This window comes from Leopardus geoffroyi, chromosome C3 (genome assembly GCF_018350155.1).
Source record: "Leopardus geoffroyi isolate Oge1 chromosome C3, O.geoffroyi_Oge1_pat1.0, whole genome shotgun sequence".
Taxonomy (NCBI): Eukaryota; Metazoa; Chordata; class Mammalia; order Carnivora; family Felidae; genus Leopardus; species Leopardus geoffroyi.
In genome coordinates, this window is record NC_059338.1 from 37,408,001 (window position 1) to 37,423,766 (window position 15,766).

The following is a 15,766-nucleotide window of genomic DNA, read 5'->3' on the forward strand; positions in this document are numbered from 1 at the left end:
AGATAAATTGGAAGAGTGTTAACTGGGGCACCTGGGTGGCTCAGTCAATTAAGCATCTTACTTGGGCTCAGGTCATGATCTTGTGGTTTGTTAGTTCAAGCCCCACATTGGACTCTGCTGTCAGCACAAAGCCTGCTTCAGATCCACTGTCTCTCTCACTCTCTGTTCTTCCCCTACTCCCTGATATCTCTCTCTCTCAGTCTTTAGGTATTGGAACAAAAATGTTACTCTAATCCAATTCTAACATGACTTTTATGAAAAGGTTCTTATATTTCCTTTAACAAAAGATTATAGCATCTAATTAGTACTGTGATAACCCTGCTTAGTTACTTACTGCTGCATAGCAAATTACTTCACAATTTAGAAGCTTAAAACAACCAATATTTATTATCTCACAGTTTACTTGGGTCAAGAATCCAGGGATCTTAGCCGGGTACCTTTGGTATAAGGCTTCTCATGAGACCAATCAAGCTTGTTGGCTGGGACTGAAGTTTCATCTGAAGGTTCAACTGGCAGAGGATTTGCCTCTAAGTCCCCTCACATGGTTTTGGGAAAGATTCAGTTCCTCACTGGCTGTTGGCCAGAAGCATCCTTTAGTCTTTGCCACGTGCTTCTCTAGGGAAGCTCACAACATGGCAGACACTCAGAATGAGGAGTAAGAGAGCACAAGACTGGATACTCAAGATGGAAACCACAGCCTTTTTGTGACCTAATCTCAGAAGTTGCATCCCATCCCCATCATTTGTGCCATATTCTGTTTATTAAAAATTAAGCCCACACTCAAGGGGAGGGGATTGCACAAGAGTATAAATGCCCAGAGGCAGGGATCATTGTGAACTTCCTTAGAGGCTGCTTACCACATATACTTTTGACCCTAAACTTCTATCTTTCCAGTTTGATTATTCGACCATTACCCACCACAAACATTCTTCTGTATCTTCTGTATCTTTAGGACATTCAGGCCATTGAACTCCCTGTTAGTTAACACTACCACCACCACTACCATGCTGTTTACTTTCCATGTTACTAGTTTAGATTATCTGGTCTATCCATTTGGTAACTCTCTCACCAGCATCTTAAACTCTCCTGCCCCTCTACCCTCTGTCTTTTCATAAACCCAACCCTGGATGAATACATCATCTGTTCCCTCTGTGCCTGCATCTTGCTGGCTAAACCATGCTGCAGGAAATTGTGAAAAAGGCCAGATTCGCATTTCTATCTATACCTTAATGATTTCCTACCCTGCTGGAGCCCTCAGCACGACCTGGCAGTTACCCTGTACGACCTGAGTCAGCTTGCTTGCTATTCTTCACCATTTACAACCTTCTTCCTTCAACCAACACACCCTCATTCTCCCAATTTCAATGGTAAATGCCTCCACTTCTCAAAAGACAAAGTCTACCATAGGGGTTCCTTTGAATTTCTACCACAAAGACCTGTTTACAATTGCTGCCATTCTCTCATCTATTCCACCTTTTGAAATAGTGCTGAATCCCATCCCTGGCCACCTTCTCAGAAGCTTACCATTATTGATTATATCTTTTCTATCCTATATCTTCATCATCTTCTCTCTACTGAATCCTTCACATACGAATTTTTTTTTAATCCCTGATCCCACTTCCCACTCTATCAACTGCTATCCTAGATTTCTCCCCTTCTTCACTGCTGATCTTTAACAAATTGCCTAAACTCACTACTTCCATTTCCTCCAATCTTATTCTTTCCTCAGTCCAATCCATTTCTTTCCCCTCCCGACACTGCTGAAACCGTTCTCCCTAAGGTCACCAGTGACCTCCACATCACTAGAGCCAATGAATGTTTTTCACTCTTTGTAGTACTCTATCTCTTTGTGGCATTTGGCGTTTTTGTTTGCTTGTTTGTTTTAAAAATATGGAAGCTTCATGAATTTGTGTGTCATCCTTGCATAGAGGCCATGCTAATCCTCTCTGTGTTGTTCCAACTTTACTAAAGTGCTGCCAAAGTGAGCACTCTGTGGCATTTGAAACACACTTTTCCCTTGATTTCTGTGATGCCACATTCCTGATTTTCCTCCTCTGTCTCTGTAGTGGCATTATTTATATTTATGGTGTCCTGGAATCTTCTAAACACATTTCCATATTGTGTTCACTTTCTTCATGATGAGTCCCAACTCCCAAGGCAAAGACCAGGGCCTGCCTTGCCAGCCTCCCTTGTAATCAAGTGTGAGCATGTGATGTTAAGTCCCACTACTTACTGCATCCACATGAGACTTGGAATTAGAAGAAAATGCTGGAAGGAAGGAAATAAGTCAAACTAATTTTGCTTGCATAGGTTATTGTGAGGATTAAAATTTGATAATATACATAGAGCAATTAGAATACGGCCTGGCACAGTGTCAGCACTATGTAAGTGTTAGCTATTATTATTCTGAAAGGAACAGTGGTAGCTCAAATAACCCAAAAACTATTCTAAAAGATTCCTATCATCACCATCTGTCAGCCAAAGATTTTCATCAACTATGAGACACATAAAACCAGCTAGGGACCTGCTACCATGGCTATATTGCTGGTGAAGATCACAGATAGATCAACAAATAGAGAAGCAGACCAAGACGTTTAGCATGAAAGTTGGAAAGTTCAGTGTGATTTCAGTCATGGTATCAAATGCTGAATCAATATTTCTGGGGATGGCCAGCTACAAAAGGAATGGCTGAGCTTCACACATGGAATTTTTCCCCTCAGAAATTAAAAGAGGACGGAGTGGGTTATGGGGAGACACTTTGGACTAGAGGGAAGAAATTAATTCAATGAAACAGAGACAAGGACTCCCCTCTCTCACATCCCCCTAACCCCACCAAGCTATAACTGTAAATTGTGTAAAACAAGAAGAGCCTTTTTTTATTAATTATTGCTTTGCGAGCAAATTAACTGAGTAATATAGAACAGTATGTGTATAATTTTATATAATCTATATATCTGTAACATATAACACATTATCTGCTTCACTTAGGTGTGATGAGGAGTGAGAAAATTAATAATGTAAAGCAATGTGAACAATGTCTGGCACACCATTGTTTGTTTGTTTGTTTGTTTGTTTGTTTGTTTTCAGTCATGTCTTTATGCCCTGCCATTCCCTTTTACTATTTAAAAATGGTTGGTGTGGGGCGCCTGGGTGGCGCAGTCGGTTAAGTGGCCGACTTCAGCCAGGTCACGATCTCGCGGTCCGTGAGTTTGAGCCCCGCGTCGGGCTCTGGGCTGATGGCTCAGAGCCTGGAGCCTGTTTCCGATTCTGTGTCTCCCTCTCTCTCTGCCCCTCCCCCGTTCATGCTCTGTCTCTCTCTGTCCCAAAAATAAATAAACGTTGAAAATAAAAAAAAAAAAATAAAAAAAAAAAAAATGGTTGGTGCAACTGAATTGCCTGCAGTTCAGGGGTTTGTGACCAGAAAGATGCTGCACAAGAAGAGAAAAAAGAAAAGCCATGAACCCTAGGGGTTTACCTTTGAAGCTAAAATCTCCACTCCCCACTAATCTTTCTAGGAAGCTATAACAGAGGTTCCTTAAGAGAAACGGTGGGCAGAGGCCTTGAGGGTGCCCATTGTTGCATGACCACATACTTAAGGCTGGATCCGCCTACCACAGCCTGGCTTTCCACCCACTACAGTGCCTACCCAAAGCAGAGCCTTCCTCCCCAGCTGACCCACGCCAGAGAGACTCAATCCCTACAGCTTTGTGAGCAGCAGATTTTATAGCCTCAACCACACAAATGATTGTCCAACTGTACCCAGAGCAGCCAGGAGAACAGTGTAAGACTTTACTCTCTGTGCTTAAATTAACACTAGGCATGATTCAGAATTGAAATCCAGTGGAAGAGTAACTCCCAATGGTGCTTGTAAGTCACTGGGGAATCATTGTGACACTGTTTGGATAGCTTTGGTTTGTTTGCATTATATATGACCTTGTTATCACGAGATTTCTCTCTTCACCAGCATGGGATCTACTTACCTCTGCTCTTCAAATGCCACTTTGTTTATTCATTGGCCATCCTTTTTTGAAAAATACCATCTCAGGGGCGCCTGGGTGGCGCAGTGGGTTAAGCGTCCGACTTCAGCCAGGTCACGATCTTGCGGTCCGTGAGTTCGAGCCCCGCATCGGGCTCTGGGCTGATGGCTCAGAGCCTGGAGCCTGTTTCCGATTCTGTGTCTCCCTCTCTCTCTGCCCCTCCCCCTTTCATGCTCTGTCTCTCTCTGTCCCAAAAATAAATAAAACGTTGAAAAAGAGGAAAAAAAAATTAAAAAAAAAAAAAGAAAAGAAAAGAAAAATACCATCTCAGCATCAACAGGCCCCTTATGTGGCCACCTAATAAGTTACTCAGTAAAGTATTCTTTCAGTAAGAACTATATAGAATGAATTATCAGAAGCCTTAATATAATTTACCTCTATAAAGTATTGACTTTTCCAATACAATTCTAAGAGTACTCTTATGTATCATCCCAAGAAGGAAGAAAGTGAAGAAGAACATAAAGAACCCAGAGCACTACAGCTCTCCACATAGTTCACATTCAGGACATAAATGCAGAAATGACCAAAGATGAATGCCAAAGAGTTGTATCAACCTGTGAGCCAAATGCCAGAGACTAATTCCTTTAATTTTCTGAGAATTGTGAACACTGCTGCAGGCAGCCAAACCTTACTCTTAGAACAAGTGAAAGAATATATAAAGCAGAGGACCACCATTTGTAGAATACGTATGCATAAAAAATGTAAAAAATGACAGAAAATATGGAATTCCTCAAGGTCCCTTTTGTTCTTACGTTCTTTGTTAAGGACAATATTTGAACTGCACTCAACCTTCCAACATCATAAAGAAGAAAGTGAAATCTAAGATACGGAAAAAATATATTAAGAAACCCTATAGCTAGTTCAAGTAGTTCAAGCCTCCAAACCCAGCTGAGTGAAACATTAGAGTAACCAGAAGCACAAGCACACAAACAGTGGTTTCCTGATTCTTTCCTAAGGAGAAAGAAATAAATTATTTTAAAGACTTTTTTTAAATGTTTATTTATTTTTGAGGGAGAGACAGATACAGAGAGAGACAGAGACAGAGAGACAAAGCATGAGTGGGAGAGGAGCAGAGAGGGAGACACAGAATCTCAAGCGGGTTCCAGGCTCTGAGCTGTCAGCACAGAGTCAGCTGTGGGGCTCGAACTCATAAGCTGTAAGATATGATCTAAGCCAAAGTCGTACATTGAACCGACAGAGCCACCCAGGGGCCCCAAGAAATAAATAATTTTAAAAACCACTGTCTACGGGTCGCCTGGGTGGCTCAGTTGGTAAGCATCCGACTTTGGCTCAGGTCACAATTGGGTTCGAGCCCCGCGTCAGGCTCTGTGTTGACAGCTCAGAGCCTGGAGCCTGTTTCGGATTCTGTGTCTCCCTCTCTCTCTGCCCATCCCCCAGTCGTGCTCTGTCTTCCTCTGTCTCAAAAATAAATAAACATTAAAAAAATTGTTTTTAAATAAAAACCACTGTCTAGCAAGCTAACGATCCAGATCCTGAGCAAACTATAGATAGGTTATTAAATACATGGGTTGAGAGTATGTAGAAAGGAATGAGTTGACCACAAGGAACCAGAGACAGGTAAACCAAATGGGGAAAGAGAGGAGCAGAAGATAGTAGAGGGAGAGAAAGAGACTATAAAGAAAAATTGTGAATTCCTTGGAAATGGACCAAAAGGATTACAGGACGTCTTTAATGAAAACCAAGTCTTTTTTAGTATGTCCTCCAAAGATATCCAGTTCTACGGGGGTCTTCATGCCTTTCATGACCTTTGAGCTACTTACAACTCTGTAATTTGTAGACAACTTACAGAAGTGCAAATTAATTTTGTCCAGAGATGTAGAAATGAATTTTTTTCTGATGGAGCATCAGTTGATTTTCCCCCACCAATGTGAATAAAACAGTTTAGTGTTTATGAAGCAAATTCTTCTCAATATTCCTAATGGCCTGTATGGCCCATATAAGTTTCTGCCCTCTGGACTCTCCTTTGAACCTGTTGTAGCATCTTACTAACTCCTATATTAATTAATGAGCTGAATAAAATCTTTAATTTTTTTCAAATTTTATATTGTACAAGAGGCATGACTTTCCCTTTAAAAATATATATTTCCTTTTATGGGAGGATGGAAGGGAGTTCCAGGCAGAAGCAGTGACGACTTTTTAAAATATGGAAATGAGGAAAAACATAATGTGTTGACAGCAGAAATAGCACTTGCACTAGTGGGGAGATGAGGATGGAAAGGTGAGCAAAAATTAGGTCAATGGAAGTGAAAAATGTATTATCTTAACAGTTGGCACCAGAATTTTTCTTAGGGAGGTTACTATAATTTTTTGAGTCAATACTTGGACTGCTGCTTGTGACAGACCAAAGAGTGTGAATGTCAGCGGGCACCATGGTAAATATTTTAGAAAGTGGCTAGAGTGATCTTCCTACAGCAAAGAAAAAAAAATATGTTTTAACTTCTAAAAAGGGAGGGTAAGAGAAGAATCAGGGATATGATGTGTAGTTGGAGACCATGTAGGGTAAAAGGCCAGTAATGTTGGAGTAGCATTTCAAAAAAGGAATGGCTAATGTTCAATTTGAAGTCATTTGCATTGATGCAGTATAAATCTTTCCAAAATTAGCTTTGTGTCAGCTAATCTTATGGTCAAATTCTAAGGAGCTCCTTAAATGTGTATAGAACTTAAAAACAAGCAGAATTACATATTTGAGTTGCTGTGGAGGCACTACCCACTAAAACCTGAGCCCAGCAGTAGGAGTATTCATGCAAAAGATGCAGACACAGAAATCTTGGAGAGAAATACTAGACTTTCCTAGGATTGAGGTGACTTTATTTAGGTGTCAGTGGGTAATAGATCTACAGCTGACATATGGGTTACATAAACCAAAAATAAAGAGTTTCTACTTGGCCTTGGAGATGATAGAGTCACTGAGGTGACTGGCATGGCAAGATAGCTGTGTCTAGAGGTTAGGGAATGACGTGAAAAAAGGCAGTCAAGTGCTCAGTTGGGGCTGGGAAGGCAATCTGAGTTGCAAATTACAGAGCATTTTCGAATGGGGACAAGTATTTTACATGGGGGCATTAAAAATAAACTAATTAACCCAGGTCAGAGAGCAGAACTGTGATTGACAAAGGGATGGAGAGAAAGGCCAGGCAGCTGTTCAGATCACCAAGTCATTGTTTCATACTTCTAGTTTCTAGCAGAGAGGGAAAGTCTCAAATTACCTTCCCACATATTGTCAGCATTTAAGAAATCATGTTAGTATTAGTGCAGGGGAAAATCAGAAATGATATGTGAGCTGCTTCCTAGGGAATATTGGCATTTTCCAGAAATGGTTTATGAAAGGACCATCTTTCTTATCAACCACAAACACTTTTTGAAGATCCGCTTACACTAAGACCCAGTCGATCTGGAGCTAGTGCAGAACTGAAGAGCAAAGGAGAAGAAATATATATAATCTCTTCTCCTATTGGAGTTAGGTCAGCTTTGTAGTTGAAAATATGAGCTTTGAAGTCAAGTAGAACCAATTTGAGACCCAGCTCTACCCCATACTGGCTGTATGATCTTAGGCAAGTTATTTAACTTCTCTGTGCCTCTGTTTTCATCTATAAATGAGGATTAATAACAGTAACTTTCTTAAGAGTAGAAGGATTCAACAACACCAACGATAACAAAAGCTAAACACTTAATATTTGCCACACTGTATAAAGCACTGAGTTTGTAGGAACAGGCACTCCTATTCTCCTATAGCTTAATCTTCTTGGATGGTTCTTTCCCAATCTGGATAATTTCCTCATACATATGTGCCAATCCAGTACTTTGCTAAATACTCAAGGGGGCCTTCTTCAGGCACTAGCCACATTTCTTGTGCTCAATAGACCCATGTGGTTAACAGCTAATGTTTTGAGCAGTACAGATATGGAACATTTCTATCATCACAGAAAGTTCTATTGGAAAGTGTTACTCTAGGGCCCAGACTTGTCTAACTTCAAGCCTATGCTTAGCTTGTCAGTGTGTTAAAATTTATTGTGCATTTAGATCAGCTGGGGATCTTGCAATCTTCATTTCCAATCTGATGTCAGGTGATCATAATGCTATGGGTTAACAGACAACATTTGAGTAACACTGCAAACGATTAGATATAAGCTTCCATAATTATTAAGTTGGTATGTGTTTCTTTTGCAGGAAAAACATACTGAAACAAAAAAATCACCTGACAGAAAAGATCACTGTAACATTTTTTAACCTTTCTTACTTGCTATACTTTGAGTGCCTAACTTGCAACTCTAACTTTATACACAAGTTAATTTCCTAACCAGTGCAGGATTGTTCCTTCCAAGGGCCTTCCTGCCCCCTACTTGCCAACACCCCCCCCCCCAGAAAGCTCAAGGAGTGAATGTGCTTTACCATCAGGGGTCCCAGAACTTTTCCAATGTAGAATTGGGAGAATGGGTCAGGAGAGTAAGAACAGAGTATAGGGTATGGGGAGAGGAAAGATCTCAGTAGAGACCTGAAGGAATTACCCCTTCTAAGAATCAGTTGGTGGGGGGAGAATTACAGGCTAGGGAAATAGAAGGACAAGAGGTGGTGCAGCTTAATACAAAAGTGTGAGAGATGTGGGTAGAGATGTGTTAATGAGGTGATTATGTCAGACCTCGTTGGCCCAGTTAAAGGTTTACTCTATCAAAAAGCAACAGAAAGCCACAAAGGATTTTAAAGATAGGAGTCATAGGATTAGAAATGCATTTTATGGAAAGATCATTTCAGATGCAATGAAGAGAATATATTAAATGGCCTAAGCCTGGAGGCAGTGAGACCAGGTGGTGATGGTAATGAAAAATTAGAGAAGTTAGGGGATATTCATACCTTTATAGGAAGTAGAGTGAGAGCAGTTCGATCAGGCAGAAAGACATTTCATGTTGGCTATGGAAAAGTCACTTGACTACCCGGGATCTTAATTTTCTCATTTAAAAAATTTTTTTAACGTTTATTTATTTTTGAGAGACAGATCATGAGCAGGAGAGGGGCAGAGAGAGAGGGAGACACAGAATCTGAAGCAGGCTCCAGGCTCCGAGCTGTCAGCACAGAGCCTGATGTGGGGCTTGAACCCACAAACCGCGAGATCATGACCTGAGCCAAAGTCAGACGCTTAACCGACTTAGCCACCCAGGCACCCTGTAATTTTCTCATTTTAGAGAATGGCATCATACCTGGCCCTGCAGAGTACTCCCTCCCTTATCATAAAAATACAAAGCCTATTATGAGCAACATACTCAAGGTAAAGTAAACTTCTGGTATTCCAGAAAATTTCAAATTGTTTAAGATGTATACATTTCATTTTTGTGAAGTGCCTCTCTTCTAAGGAATAAAAATATTTTATTAATACTGTCTCATAAGCCTTTTGGTTCCCTGTGAAGCTGGACTAATCAACACAATAGATTGACTCAAGAAAAGGGTCAAACATTCACTGGCCTATTGATAAACTATCCAGAGAGGCAGGGTTCTCCCCTTTGAGAATTTTCCACACCATCAACATTGATAAGCTAAATGCGTCCTCTAGGCCACCTTGAAAGATGAAGATTCATGTTTGAGAACTCCAAGGATCCATAAATCAAGAGCACCAGTGAAAAACTATGATTTAGAGTTTACTCGTAAAAAGTACACATGTGTTTTCAGCGTATTATTAGAATAATCACTGATAATATCATATTTTATACATACATTCCCCTAGATTTTTTTAGTTTGAAATAGCTTTCATGCATTAATTTTCATGCACTAATATTATCATAATTATCATATCTAAAAATGCAAAGCAATAGATTCTTTTTCTGTTGTTAAAACCGTGTCTTTGTCCTTTTCTCCAGAAGATCTATACGTAAACATTTCAATCTTTTAAGCACTCATAAAAAAGTGATTCTGTTTTGAGGATATTCAGTGTCTACATATTTTAATTAAATATCTGTAGAATTCATAGGAACATAAAACAATACCTATCTTTAATACACACACACATGCACAGGTACACACTACACACACATATATGTATACCATTCTAGAAAAAGTAATTAACTTTAGTGGAATATTTGTAATTCTGTCCCCTAAGAGATTAAAGGTTATTTGAAATCTAGAATTCATATCAGACTGTGAAGTTTGGTTATAGATAAACTCAATGAAGTTTGATAGACCAGAAAGGATACATTTCTTTTTTTTTTAATTTTTTTTTTCAACGTTTATTTATTTTTGGGACAGAGAGAGACAGAGCATGAACGGGGGAGGGGCAGAGAGAGAGGGAGACACAGAATCAGAAACAGGCTCCAGGCTCTGAGCCATCAGCCCAGAGCCCGACGCGGGGCTCAAACTCACGGACCGCGAGATCGTGACCTGGCTGAAGTCGGACGCTTAACCGACTGCGCCACCCAGGCGCCCCAAGAAAGGATACATTTCAAATTCAAAGTCAACTGTAGGGCTAAGAACCTACAATCACTGGGATATCAAACAGCTGAAATTCATTGCAGTATAGTCCAAGTTGCATACTGGAAAAGAGGTGGGAGGTAGATATCACAGAGATTCTAATATGTACATAATGGTATGCCGTTGTTGTTTTCATTTGCAATTCCCTAATGACATACGATGTTGAGTGTCTTTTTATAAGGTTATTTGCCATCTGCCAAGATCTTTTGCCCATTTAATGGGTTAAGAACCTCATTTTCAGATGAGGAAACTGAGGCACAGAGGGGTTCCACAAGTTGCTCAAGGTTACACAGCTGAGGCTGAACCCAGGCAGGAGGGATCAAAGCCCACAGTTGTAATCGCTATCCTGTAATACTTTCCGGATACAGGTTTGGAGCTAAAAAACCTGGGTGTCCAGCTGGCTGTGCGATTCACATGGTTTCTAACCGTGGGTAAATTATTTGATCTTTCCCAGCCTCAGTTTCTTCTTCTGTAATATGAGGAAGACAGTGTTGCTGTTAAGATTCAATGAAACAAAGTAGAGAAAGTGCTGAACTTGTTCTCAGAACATAGCAGCTGCCAATAAATGGTAGCTATTATTAGTCCAACACCACATGAAAGAGTGAGAGAGGCCTGCCTTAGCCACAAGAATTAGCACCTGCCTCAAAACTAAAATAGATCAGTCTGGGCTTTAAATTCTATAGAAACTCAGACATTTCTTCCTGAGGTTTTCATGATCCATTGTCAGCTGATATACCTTGTGCACACAAAGGAATAAAGGGGGCTCCAGTTTCTTAAAAGAAGAATAGAATTTTACTATATTCAATTGCCTTTTCCTGTTCATCTTGTCCTTTTGATGGCCCTCCAAAAGAAAAAAAAAGTCACAGTTGTGTTAACCTTGCAGCTAATGAAGCATGCCTGTAACCAGATGTGCCCTGCTTGCGTCCACTGAAACCAGAATGGTGGCAGAAAAGGCAGACATCCAAGCAATTGCACCCGATGTGCGTGAATGACTGTCAGAGAATGCAGGGATCCTCCGAAAACAGGAGTTGTGAATGCTCTTAAGGCCATATTGCTCAGGGGTTGATTCTCAAACCTGTTTGATCCCCAGAATCTCCTGAGATGCTTTTTAAAAGAATAGATTCCTGGGGTGCCTGGGTGGCTCGGTCGGTTAAACGTCCGGCTTCAGCTCAGGTCAAGATCTCGCGGTCAGTGAGTTGGAGCCCCACGTCGGGCTCTGTGCTGACAGCTCAGAGCCTGGAGCCTGATTCCGATTCTGTGTCTCCCTCTCTCTCTGCCCCTCCCCTGTTCATGCTCTGTCTCTCTCTGTCTCAAAAATAAATAAAACGTTAAAAAAAATTATAAAAAAAATAAAATAAAAGAATAGATTCCTAAGTGCTCAGCTTAGACTTAACTGAGTCAGAATCTCCTAGGGGTTGGTGAGGAGAGAAAGTATTCTGATACATGTACCTTTAAAAGTTCTGAGAGGCTCTAGTGATCAGGGAACTGCTGATATAATGTCATTCCCATCTGATGTCTGGGATCCTCCGTGTGTGTGTGTGTGTGTGTGTGTGTGTGAGAGAGAGAGAGAGAGAGAGAGAGAGAGAGAGAGAGAGAAGAAGAAGAAGAAGAAGAAGAAGAAGAAGACGACAGAAACAGAGCAATCAGGCAAGTGCTGTGGGAAAATGGAACATTATGGGATGTAAGACCTTTACAATTGTACAATTTATTGTACTTTATCAATAAAAGTAGATGCAAACTGATTCAGAAGTAACTGAAATTGTTTCCTAATGAAAGTGATCAAAAACAAAGCCTACCAGTTCAAAAACGAAAAAGATGCTAAAAGGAACCTAATATTCAGTCCTCTCACTTTACTCTGATGTTGTAGCATCTTTAGAACATCTTTAGATAATGACTCTTAACTAATTTGGGTAACTTTTCCCTATGAGAGCTAATGAAGTTGAATAATTTAACTAAATATTTGGAATCAAAATCTAAGTGCTTTCCCTTAGGTTTTTAGGTTTCCAGAACTTTAATGAGTTAATGAGAAATTTGCATTTAGTAAGGCAATAAATAAATTAATTATGCTTGGAAGAAATCCAGTTTCATGGGTTTAAACTATTATTAAAACTCTGCAAATACTTTGATTTTGATTTTTAAGGTTTTATCTTTTGACTTTTATTTATTCATTCAATAAACTTTTTTTAATGTTTATTTATTTTTGAGAGAGAGAAAGCATGTGCACAAGCAAGGGACAGGGAGAGGGTGGGGGACAGAGAATCTTAATCAGGCTCTGTGCTGGCAGCAGAGAGCTGGATGTGGGGCTCAAACTCACAAACCATAAGATCATGACCTGAGCCGAAGTCGGATTCTTAACTGACTGAGCCACGCAGTCATCCATCAATAAACTTTTTTTGAGAACTATTAATTACTATGGCACACCACTGATCTAGATGGTGTTACCAAGAAGAGGAGGTCCCCATATAGATAAACAGAGGTGGAAGGGTTGGGGCGTGGCTGGGCTAGGAGAGAAAAGAAACATTATAATAAGCACTTACTCAGTGCCACTCTCATTTATATATGGTATTCTTTGTAATACGATAATCCAACAACATAATTTGATCACTAAGAACTAAAACTAACACATTACCTAAGCCTATGTTAAGCAGTCCTAGAACTAGACACACCTTCCTGTCCCTCTGAAAAGAAGCAAAAATGACCTGCTTGCCTCTGGAAAATAAGACTGTGAACCAACTAAAATAGGTTAATTCCAACATTAGCTGCATGCTTGTCTCATTAGGACCACCAATCCAGCATTATTATGTCACAGTTTCTCCCCCTCCTCAACTAGTTCTCCACATTACAAGCTATCCAACCTATCTAAATCCTAGAAATATCCTCCCCTGACTTCTCCTGAGATCTTACTCTCTGTCAAGATGATGCTCCCCCTTTCTACAGCAAATCCAATACAAATAGATTTGTTTGATCAATAGGTTTTGTTTTGTTTTCTTTTGTTTTTCTGGTGGCCTTCTGGGGAGTCAACAGTCAATGTCACTCACTATTCTTTGATGAAGAAATCTGCCCAAACTCATCAGCTGTTATGAACTACCTTCTTGAAGAGCCAAGTGTTAAATGCAGCTGTAGTCGACTGACTCTGAAATTCCTATTCTCTCCACTGGGGTCCACATTTAGGCATCTGTGCTAGACAAGGTAAAGCACACACAGGTGTTTACTGTACATTCTCAGATGCTCTCCAGCAAGCAACTTTGAAGGGGATGGCAGCATTAAAAGTGGCAATCCATAAATGCAAGGGAAATCCAAGTCCTTAAATCAAGTCCGGAGGTATCTACTGCCATCTGCTCGTCACAGTGACACAGCAGTAAAATGCATAAATAAATGACTCACAGACCATAAGGGAGTTAGTTGCCTAAATGAGTCCCACAAATAGATGCAAGCAAACAAGAACTGAAGTCTCACTACTGACTGATAACAATAATAAAAGCTTAAAATTTTACACATGATCCTTAAAAAAATTATGGAAGCCCTCCTCTGTCAAGGCTCATAATCATATGCCCATAATCATAGAATTTTGGGGCCTAAGCACTGAATAGTTATTGAAAACATAAAATGTCAAATAAAAATGCAACAGTATATCAGTTTCAAATGTATTGAAGATTCTGTGTTGACTTCAAAATGGACCAAGGTGAACAGGGGAGCTTTGCAGGACACAGAGGAGGTGGAGTTTGGTCAGTAGTTCTAGACAGTTTGATTAGTTCTACAAGGAGGCAAAGAGGCAAACATCCTAAAGGCAGAGTCACATGAAGGGAAACAATGAACCATTTGCCAGAAAATATAAAATATGTTCTAGATATGCTGGCTAAGGGCTCCCAGCTCAGCCAGTGGGGTTCTAGGCTGAGGTCAGGCCACGGTGGCTACTGACACTCTGCCATTAAGAAGGGTCCAGAGGGACACAGTCTGGGTGGGGGTGCAGGGGAGGGGGTTGGGGCTGGTATAAGAAATTTCCACAGCAGGGAAAGTTTCTGTCACTTTCCTGTAGGGAGTGACATACCATGACATTACCATCATTAACAGTGAAAAATGCAGATTGTACTGTTGATGAATGAGTTAATAACAATGACAACAACAGCTAATACTTTCAGATAGCATTATTTCATGCCAGGCAGTATTCTATGCACTGTACATATACTAATTCATTTAAAGTTCACCCTGTGAGCACCTATGAAGTAGGCACTGTAATTATCCTTAAACATATGAGGAAATTGAGACATAGGAAGATTAAGTGACTTGTCTAGGTCTAACAGCTAGTAAATGGCAGAGCCAGGATGAACCAATCAATCAATCAATTAATTAACAATCCAACCATTTGTGATGTTCTGTCTTAGTAGGCAGAACACACGCTTTTTTCTGCTCTAATGATGTAAGAAATCTACTCTGTGCTCAGGAGTCTACTTCAGACCTCGGTACTGAGTACTCAGTATTCATGTGGATGTAGGCTTCTCCCCTTGCTATATGGGATTTTGTGCTTATATATCACTTACAAGGCACAACATTTCTTGCGTTTTATCTGCCATTTCACTAGAACAATGGGGATGTCTTACATAAACTGTGCTCTTAAAGTGGCTTCAGGTTAGTTGGCCAAAACTGATTTGTGATTTTCTATTCATGTTCAGAATTATAATTTGTAAATTAAAAATTATAATTCAAAAGGATTATTTTCAATTTTTTATATTTAGCATATTTTTTTTTGTCTTGGAATAACCCCAAACTTACAGAAAAGTTAAGTGGAATTCAAAGACCTTTTCTTCTGAGGCATTTGAGAATAAATCGCCAGCCTGATGCCCCATCACCCTGTAAGTGCTTTAGTGTGTATTTCCTGCAAATAACATCCTCCCACACTCTGCAATGCAACCATCACAACCACAAAGTTAACACTGACACTACACTCCAGTTTAATCCACAGACCCCAATTGTCCCATTACTGTCTTTTATAGATCTAGTTCACAATCACACGTTGCATTGAGATGTTCTGTTTCTAGTCTCCTTCAGACGAGAACAGTTCTGTCTTTTCTTGTCTTTCATGGCCCTGAGACATTTGAAAACGACAGGCCAGTTATTTTATAGAATGTCTCTCAATTTAGAGTTGTCTGATGTTTTCTCCTGATTAAATTCAGGTTATGCATCTTTGGTGGGAATATTGCAGAAACAATGCTGAGATCTCATTGCATTCCCAGGTGGTGCAGATTTTGATTTGTTCCTTT

The 15,766-nt window shown here is 40.1% G+C and overlaps 1 non-coding gene across 1 annotated transcript; it reads right to left on the reverse strand.

Annotated features, from left to right (window-relative positions):
• Positions 1-1,883: 1,883 nt before the first annotated feature.
• Positions 1,884-1,988, reverse strand: LOC123587039. The gene has a single exon (XR_006707109.1). It is a non-coding gene; the product is annotated as a U6 spliceosomal RNA (small nuclear RNA).
• Between the last annotated feature and the right edge of the window lie 13,778 nt (positions 1,989-15,766).